Raw genomic sequence first — 9,126 nt, forward strand, 5'->3', positions numbered from 1 at the left:
AATAACAGTAAGGGCCACAATGACACTAGTAATGGGGGAATCACTAGTGTTATAGGGACCTAACATTGTCTATATGGAAACACTGTATAATTTTGAATTTATTTATTGTAGATTTGTACATAGATGGATATTCCTTTCTTTGCATTTATCTTTTAGACTTCTTGCTTTCACCAATTGATTTAGAGCTTATGGAGTCTCAAGTAGCACCAATCCCCTTGCTTCTATTGGATTGAATAACATGATTTCTCTTTTGAAATCCATAATATCTCATTCACATGCTTCCTATTTCTCCCATAAGACTTTAGCATAGACTCCATGATCATGTTTGTGCCCCTCTTAATAACGCACTCCTTGGAAGGGGCCATAAAATCTTTTATTAGGACTAAACTTGGATGTCTCTTCTTTCTTGCCCTTTGATTCTTCATTCAATCATACCACCCATCAACTTGTTATTTTTCCATTTTTCTTATAATGACCTTTGTTGTTGGGAAGGTGCCTTTCAAGTATTTTGTCTTTGCATATAGATACACATAAAGTATCATTATTTTAATCTAATGGACGTGGTTGTTAAAATCACCAATATTTAATTAAATATGCATTGTTATACCTTTGCTCAAGTCAAATTCAATTCAAATTCTAACACATGTGTGTATACCCTTCCTTGCTTAGTTTGTATATTGTTGTAAGTCCCCAATATATTTATGTTGGCTTTTGAAAGATCATCTCATCCCAAAATAAGTAGGGGGGATTCAATATTCAAATCCAGAGTGGGGTTGAAGAAATGGATATTGAAGATGGATTCAATTATAGAAACTATCTTTTGAAAAAAGGTTAGTTTTGCCCCAAAAAGAAAGTCCCTCCTTTGAGACCTTGCCACAACTTCCATAGTTGTGAAATTTTACAATAATAGAACCTCTAGAGTAGAGGTTTACCATATACTTAGAACTTAGGTTGGAATTGATTTGATTCTTGAACTCTTTAGATGATGACTAGAGATCATTAAATACATAGTTTGAAGCGTTTGCTTGTAGTTATTAATGAGCTTGTTAACCATCCATAGATGAATACTTCCCTTGCACATGTGCTTGATTTTGTCAATAATGAAAGAATCCTACTATGTTTTTGGTATATTCGACAAGACTACATCTTTAAAATAAAAAAGATTCAATTCTTAATGCTTTGCAATCCTGTAAGAGGGAGAGACAATCAAAGTCATGCAGGAGGAGGTATTCCCTTTGTTTAGCGAAACTCTACAGAGATAAAGCACTAAATGCAAGATTAACCCCTTGTTTATGTGATAATTAGGGAATATATATCTATTCTCTCAAAGATTAGTCTTATATATTCAAAAAGAATTTCTCATTTATTCTAAATAACACTTAACACTGTTTATAGAATAATTTCTCACCATTACAATCACAATAATCATTTTTCAAGGCAAAAACTACATCAAAACTTTTTGAATATGCAAGTAGATAATCTCCACAAATGAAGATGAAAACATATTTTGAGCATGTTTAAAGTGGATTAAAATATAATAATAAAAGACAACAAAAATCTTGATACAATAATAGCTCAAATAATTATCTTTAACAAAAATCTATTAAAAATTACTATAAAATTATAAAATGAAATTAACATTAATAAATAATCAATTAATTTATATTAAATCCCAATTTAATAATGAATAATTACTTAATTCTTTAAGTTCCACTTCAAAGAAAGCATTGACACATCAGCTAGAGAAGGGTGCATTATTGTTTTGGAGTAAGAGAAGGGTGCATTATTGTTTCGGAGTTCTATGTCCGTCGCATCAATATTTTATTTGATGTGCCCAATTATTTTTCCAAAGTAAAACTATTATTTAAATACATTTATGTGCCATTAGAGGGAAGTGTCTAAAATTTAAATACATCTTTGAAAGCACCGCGGCTCAAAGCAGACACAGTCCAGACAGTGATAGTAAAGAGCGAGAGCGACGGAGCGCTGAGTTGATCTACAGTTATCTTCAACAGGCTGTGTTCAATCAGAATGGAGGATCAATGGAATAGAAAGGAGCTGGACAGTGATAGTAAAGAGCGAGAGCGACGGAGCACTGAGTTGATCTACAATTATCTTCAATAGGCTGTGTTCAATCGGAATGGAGGAGCAATGGAATAGAAAGGAGCGTTAATTGAACGTAGGGGATGAAACAGTGAAACGGGGCATGCAGGGAAGAAAGACATGAAGAGTCTCTGCGAAGAGTCTCATCGCTAGCAGAAAGTCTCATCGCCAGCAGGCAGTCTCTGCGAAGAGTCTCATAGCCAGCAGAAGAGTCTCATCGCCAACAGGCCAGGCCTGGCCTTTCATGGCCCATTACCATGGGAAAAAAACCATTTTTCTATGAAAAAAACAGATTAAACGAACGGCAGAAAACACCCCAATCATCTAACACATAGAATCAATGGCTCAGGATCGCACACGTCACATTTTAGGGATGTCTTTCTCAGAGGGAACGCCTTACGGCGTAATTATATTAATTTTTAATCATTTAGGTTTTTAAATAATATTTTCAAAAGTTTTTAATGTTTTTATTATAAAATTATAAAATTTTCAAGAAAATACAATATGATATTATATAAAACTCACATAGAAAAGAACAGGAAGTAAGCACGGAGTCATACATACACTGGCAACATGTTAAAGTGATCCACACGGAGTCATGATTACCCTGGCAACATGTTATAGTGATCCATATTTGAGGTTTTAGAGCATGGTTGTGGGACGATAAAAGGAAGGAAGCGCTGTTTTTCCATTTGTTTCTTTCATTTTTACTGTCATAAAGTTGAACCCTTTCCCATGTGACTGCTGCCCTCTGTTGTTGGGTTTGGATTGCAAGATTGAAATGATAACTTCGATCACCTCTCATTTAGAGGCTGCTTAAACCATTGACTGTTCAGAGATAATGGTCGAAACCGCATTTCAATGGAATACAACACGAAACTAACAAATTTACATCTAAATTGGAAATTGGTATTTTCGTAGCGGTTTGAGTAGTTCATGAAGAACAGAGGAGAAAACCAAAGGGTACAATTCTTCTGTACCATTAGCAATGAAATGATTAACAGATGTTCTCAACGGGGAATAACAGAAAATGCACGCCACTTGTTTGACAAAAAACGCTAACGACATACAATATCATGGAACATCATGCTTTCTGGTTATCTACGGAATTGGATTGGAAGAATAGAAAATGCACGCCAGGAAATACTGCCTGAAAAGGACGTGGTTTCTTGGACTAAGATGATTGTTGGTTTTGCTCGAAATGGACAACTGGAGCAAGCAAGCAACGTGTTTGACAAAATGCCTGAGCGGAATATTGTTACTTGGAATGCGATTCTAGCTGCATATGTCAGGAATAGTAAATTAGAGGACGGCCAAAAGTTGTTCGACAAAATGCCTGAACAAAATGTAGTTTCATGGAATACAATGATAGCAGGATATGCTCAGATTGGACGCATGGAGGATGCACGCCAATTATTTAAGAAAATGCCCAAACGAGATGTTGTGTCATGGACTTCGGTTATTACCGGATATGCCAAGAATGGATGCTTTCAAGAGTCATTGGATATCTTTTCCTGTATGCATGAGGGGTGTGTTTAACGGAACTAATTTACATTCACCGATGTTTTGAGTGCATGTGCCAGCCTTGAAGTCTTGCTACCAGGCAAGCAGGTCCATGCTGACAGTATTAAAATGGGTTTTCAATTTGATATTTCTGTGGGTAATGCAGCAATTAACATGTATGCCAAATGTGGAAGCATAGATAATGCACGGCAACTGTTTGATACAATGCCTGAACGAGATGTAGTTTCGTGGACTTCAGTGATCGCAGGATATGCCCGGAATGAGCATGGAAAAGATGCATTGGAATTCTTTGCCCGAATGCTTAGTACTGGTACAATGCCTAACCAGTCCAACCTAACTTGTGTCCTGGGCATATGCACGAGCCTAGCAGCCCTTGAAGATGGCAAGCAAATCCATGCTCACACTGTCAAAACTGGTTTTGTGTCAAATGTAAACGTGGGCAATGTCCTTGTTAGTATGTATGCGAAATGTGGGGAAATTGATGATGCGCGCCTGTTCTTTGAGAGGATGTGAGAAAGTAATGTGTTGTCATGGAATTCTATGATTGTGGGATATGCAGAGAATGGAAGAACAGATGAGGCACGACAGCTCTTTGATGAAATGCCTGAAAGATATGTGGAATCTTGGAATGTGATGATTGTGGGATATGCTCGGAATAAAAAAACATTTGATGCCCGGGTACTATTTGAGAAAATGCCCGAGGCAAATGTCATATCATGGACTGTTGTCCTTACAGGATATGTTCAGAATGGACAAGATGAGGAAGCCCTGCAACTTTTTTCTCGAATGGGACAATCTTGTGTGAAACCTAATAACTCCACCTGGGCAGTTGTTTTAAGTTCATGTGCTGGCCTAGCAACCCTGGAACAGGGCAAACAGGTTCATGCTCAAATAATCAAAGTGGGATTCGAGTCAGATGTTTTTGTGAGAAGTGCCATAGTTGATATGTATGCTAAATGTGGGAACCTAGATGATGCACGACTATCATTTGATAAAATTTACAAACCTGACACGGTCTTATGGACCACAATTATATCAGCATATGCTCAGCATGGACATGGCAGGGAGGCATTACTACTCTTTGAAGAAATGCAACAAGCAGGCTTGACTCCAAATCACGTTACATTTCTTGGTGTTCTGGCTGCATGCAGTCATACAGGCCTAGTGGACAAAGGCTGGCACTATTTCTTATCCATGAGTCAGCATCATGGTATTAGACCAAGAGTGGAGCACTATGTCTGCATGGTAGATATTCTTGGTCGTTCAGGGCACTTGGATGAAGCAGAGGACCTTATCAACTCCATCCCTTATGAGCCTGATGCTATTCTGTGGAAGGCCTTGCTTGGTGCTTGCAGAGTCCATGGAAACCTTGATATAGGTAGACGTGCAGCAGAACACCTTTTTGATTTGGAACCTCAAAATGCAGCTTCCTATGTCTTGCTGTCAAATATTTATGCTGCTGCAGGCAAGTGGGATGATGTTGCAAAGGTGAGAAGAATGATGAAAGATAGGGAGGTAAAGAAGAATCCTGGATGTAGTTGGATTGAAATCAAGAATGTGGTGCACAAATTTATTGTAGGAGATAGATCACACCCACAGTCAGAGAGAATTTATGCAATGCTGGATCACTTGTCTAAGCGGATGAAGGAGGCAGGATATATGCCTGACACAAATTCTGTACTGCTTGATGTGGAGGAGCAGCGCAAGTAACAGAGTTTTGTTGTCACCACAGTGAGAAGCTGGATGTTGCCTTAGGGCTTGACAATACAGTTCCATGGTTGCTTACTTGTATAGTCACAAACCTTTGAATTTGTTGTGATTGCCACAACAAATTCATCGGGGGTGAAATTGTTGCTCTCGATGCATACTGATTCCATTATCTCAATTGTGGAATTTGATTTTCGGGGGATTATGATTTATCTATGATAATAATTTAAACTCCCCTCATTCATTAATTCTTCATTTATGATGTAATATTGGAGAAATGACAACAGGTTCAAAACTGCAAAATATTATCTGATATATAAACGGTGCCATCAACAACACAGACCTGTTTATTTTTAAATCAAGGTACAAGATTTATTTGATAACACTTCTCAAATGGCATGTCACCTTTAGGACAACTTTTCATGCCATTCTTAGTATAAACATATTAGAAGAGCTTGATTTCTATCACATTAACAGGAAACAATGAAACAGCTGAATATCTTTGATGCCTAGGTATGTCTGCTACTTCTGACAGAAGCTCTTGTATTATTGGGTTCTTCTCTCATAGATTTTTGGATCTCTGTTAAACACCATTGTTTTTCTGCTCATGCATCTTAAGCCTATCTAATAATTTCTATTAACAGAAGAAAGCTTGTGGCTAAACATTTTTGAAAGTGATGAACTTGAACTTTTAAGTTTTTCTGATTTGAGTTTTGGCACATACCAGGAGAAAGTCACAGAACGCAACATCATATTTTCTGATCTTGTGTCGAGTACTCTATGAATGGAGCTTTCCCAAAGGTAAGAGACAGACATTTTAAAGCAAGTAGGCTGACAAAACAAATATAATGTCCAACTGAATAGATATAAATGGAATTTGAATTTATGCATCACATTAGGGTAAAGTAAACTAAATTTAAAAATGGTACACTTACACTTTTTTTTTTTGATGTTACAGGGAAGAAAAACCTTGCTAGGATGCATCCATCAATAAGCAGCTATATTGTAGGTTGATAAGAGTTCAAAACTTCAAACTTTCAAAACAAGCTAAATTCAAAATTTTGATCAATCTTTCTGTAGGAACACGGTTGACGAACATTGTTAAGATTCACAATCCCTCATTGCTGATTGCTTTTTCTTATCCTTCTGCAGGTTATTGCTTTTTCTTATCCCTCATTGCTTATTGGAATTTATGGTCCATCGTTTGTATAATCCAGAGGAAACAAATGTGAATAGGATAGGGTTAGGGTTGATGAACAATACAGTGATCGATCCGGGCGCTAGAGAATATTTTCAAGATTTTGTGTCAACTCTGTGACAAATATCGCGGCTTTATTGTTGACGTTATGGGTGAGGACTTGGCACTGCACCTTCTAAATCTAATTCTGAAGTATGCATTATTGCATCCAGAAGAGGGGTGGGCGTCTGATTGTCTAATTCTGAAGTATGCGTTATTGCATCCAGAGGAGGGGTGGGCGTCTGATTGTTGTATGCCATGAGAGGGAAGTGTCTAAAATTTAAATACATCTTTGAAAGCACCGCGGCTCAAAGCAGACACAGTCCAGACAGTGATAGTAAAGAGCGAGAGCGACGGAGCGCTGAGTTGATCTACAGTTATCTTCAACAGGCTGTGTTCAATCGGAATGGAGGATCAATGGAATAGAAAGGAGCTGGACAGTGATAGTAAAGAGCGAGAGCGACGGAGCGCTGAGTTGATCTACAGTTATCTTCAACAGGCTGTGTTCAATCGGAATGGAGGAGCAATGGAATAGAAAGGAGCGTTAATTGAATGTAGGGGATGAAACAGTGAAACGGGGCATGCAGGGAAGAAAGACATGAAGAGTCTCTGCGAAGAGTCTCATCGCCAGCAGGCAGTCTTTGCGAAGAGTCTCATAGCCAGCAGAAGAGTCTCATCGCCAGCAGGCCAGGCCTGGCCTTTCATGGCCCATTACCATGGGAAAAAAACCATTTTTCTATGAAAAAACAGATTAAACGAACGGAAGAAAACACCCCAATCATCTAACACACAGAATCAATGGCTCAGGATCGCACACGTCACATTTTAGGGATGTCTTTCTCAGAGGGAACACCTTACGGCGTAAAAATGATTCCTAATCACATGCAAATTTAGGCTCGAACTCAGACACAAAATTATATGAAAATGTGGACACAAAATGAGGCAAAAAAAGATGCAAATTTGGATGGTGAAAACGATGTAAAACTAGACACCAAAAAAATGCAAAATTGGATGAAAAAGTCGGTGTAAATAATGGTGCAACATTGGACACAAGTAGACACAAAAAAATGGTGCAAAAAGGGGCATAAAATAGCTTAAAATTGGATGCAAAACTTGGTGCAAAAACAAATACAAAAGTAGACGTAAAAAATGGCTCTAAATTGAATGTACCATTAGACACAAAATAAGATGCGAAGGTGGACACAACACATGACTCAACATAAGATGCAAATATAAATGAAAATTTGGATGCTCAAAATGATGTAACATTAGATGCAAGAGATGGTGTTAAAAATGATGCAAAATTGGATGAAACAAATGACGCAAAATATGGTGCAAAATGAGATGGGAAAAATGGAGACAAATCAAACGTAAATGTGGATGTAAAAAATGGTCCAAAAAAGATGCAAAAATGGGCACATAAATGGATGCAAAATTTGGTGTTAAATCAAATTCAACACATGGTGCAAAGATAGGCACCAAAGCTGATGCAAAAATAGAAGCAAAAACTAGTGTAAGACTAGATACAAAACCTGGCGTAAGACTAGATGCAAAAACTGACACAAAATAGATGCATAAAAAGACGTTAAATTGGATTCAAAATACAGTGTAAACTTGATGCAAATGATGGTGAAAAAATGGAAGCAAAGAATGACACAAAATAGGAAGCAAAATAGAATGAAAAATAGATGCAAAAAATGACACAAAACTAGAAGCAAAACCTGTCATAAAATAAGATGCAAATCTTGGTTCAAAATTTGACGCAAAAAATGATGCATAGTTTGGTGTAAAAAATGATGCAAAATCTAGCGTGAAAAAGGATGCAAAATCAGGTGCAAAAAAGGACGCTTTAAAAATTGTACAATAGAGCCAGATTTAGCGCCAGGTTGCTCATCACAATTACAAAAAAAATGCACTAAAATCTGGCGCTAAATCTGGCGCAAATCGCTGGTTTTGTTGTAGTGGTAGGCAAACCTGCTCCCTCAAATGAAATGCCATTACAAATTTAGGTACTCATCGAACCTTTTGAAAAGTGGGCCTTAGAATTTATTGGACCAATTAATCCTCCATCTAAGCAGAAAAAGTATATACTAGTATGCACTGATTATGTCACTAAATGGGTAGAATCTAAAGCATTACCTTTTACTAATGAGAAACCTGTAGTTTATTTTATTTTTTAGGACATCTTCACTCATTTTGGTGTTCCAAGAGAAATTGTGACAGATCAGGGATCTCAATTCACATCTAACCTGATGGAAGGGCTTGTGGAAGAATACAAGATCAAGCAATTGAAATCTACTCCCTATCATCCACAAGCAAATGGTCAAGTGGAATCTACAAATAAAGTGATTGAAGGAATCCTCGCTAAGATTGTGCAACAACATAGAAGAGATTGGGTAGAAAGACTTCCTGAAGCCTTATGGGCCTATAGAACTACATGGAGGAACACAACGGGACATACACTCTATGAACTTGTTTATGGGAAACAAGTTATGTTCCCTATAGAGTTCCAAATCAGAACTTTCAAGATGGCAGTCCAATTGGGACTAGATTTA

At 37.4% G+C, this 9,126-nt stretch overlaps 1 pseudogene; it reads left to right on the forward strand.

Annotated features, from left to right (window-relative positions):
• Positions 1-4,167: 4,167 nt before the first annotated feature.
• On the forward strand, positions 4,168-5,337 carry LOC149147536 (pentatricopeptide repeat-containing protein At1g25360 pseudogene; annotated as a pseudogene).
• The last annotated feature ends 3,789 nt before the right edge of the window (positions 5,338-9,126 follow it).

This window comes from Pinus tabuliformis, chromosome 9 (genome assembly GCF_031772625.1).
Source record: "Pinus tabuliformis cultivar Carrire ecotype Pingquan chromosome 9, CPIR1, whole genome shotgun sequence".
In the NCBI taxonomy this organism is placed as follows: domain Eukaryota; kingdom Viridiplantae; phylum Streptophyta; class Pinopsida; order Pinales; family Pinaceae; genus Pinus; species Pinus tabuliformis.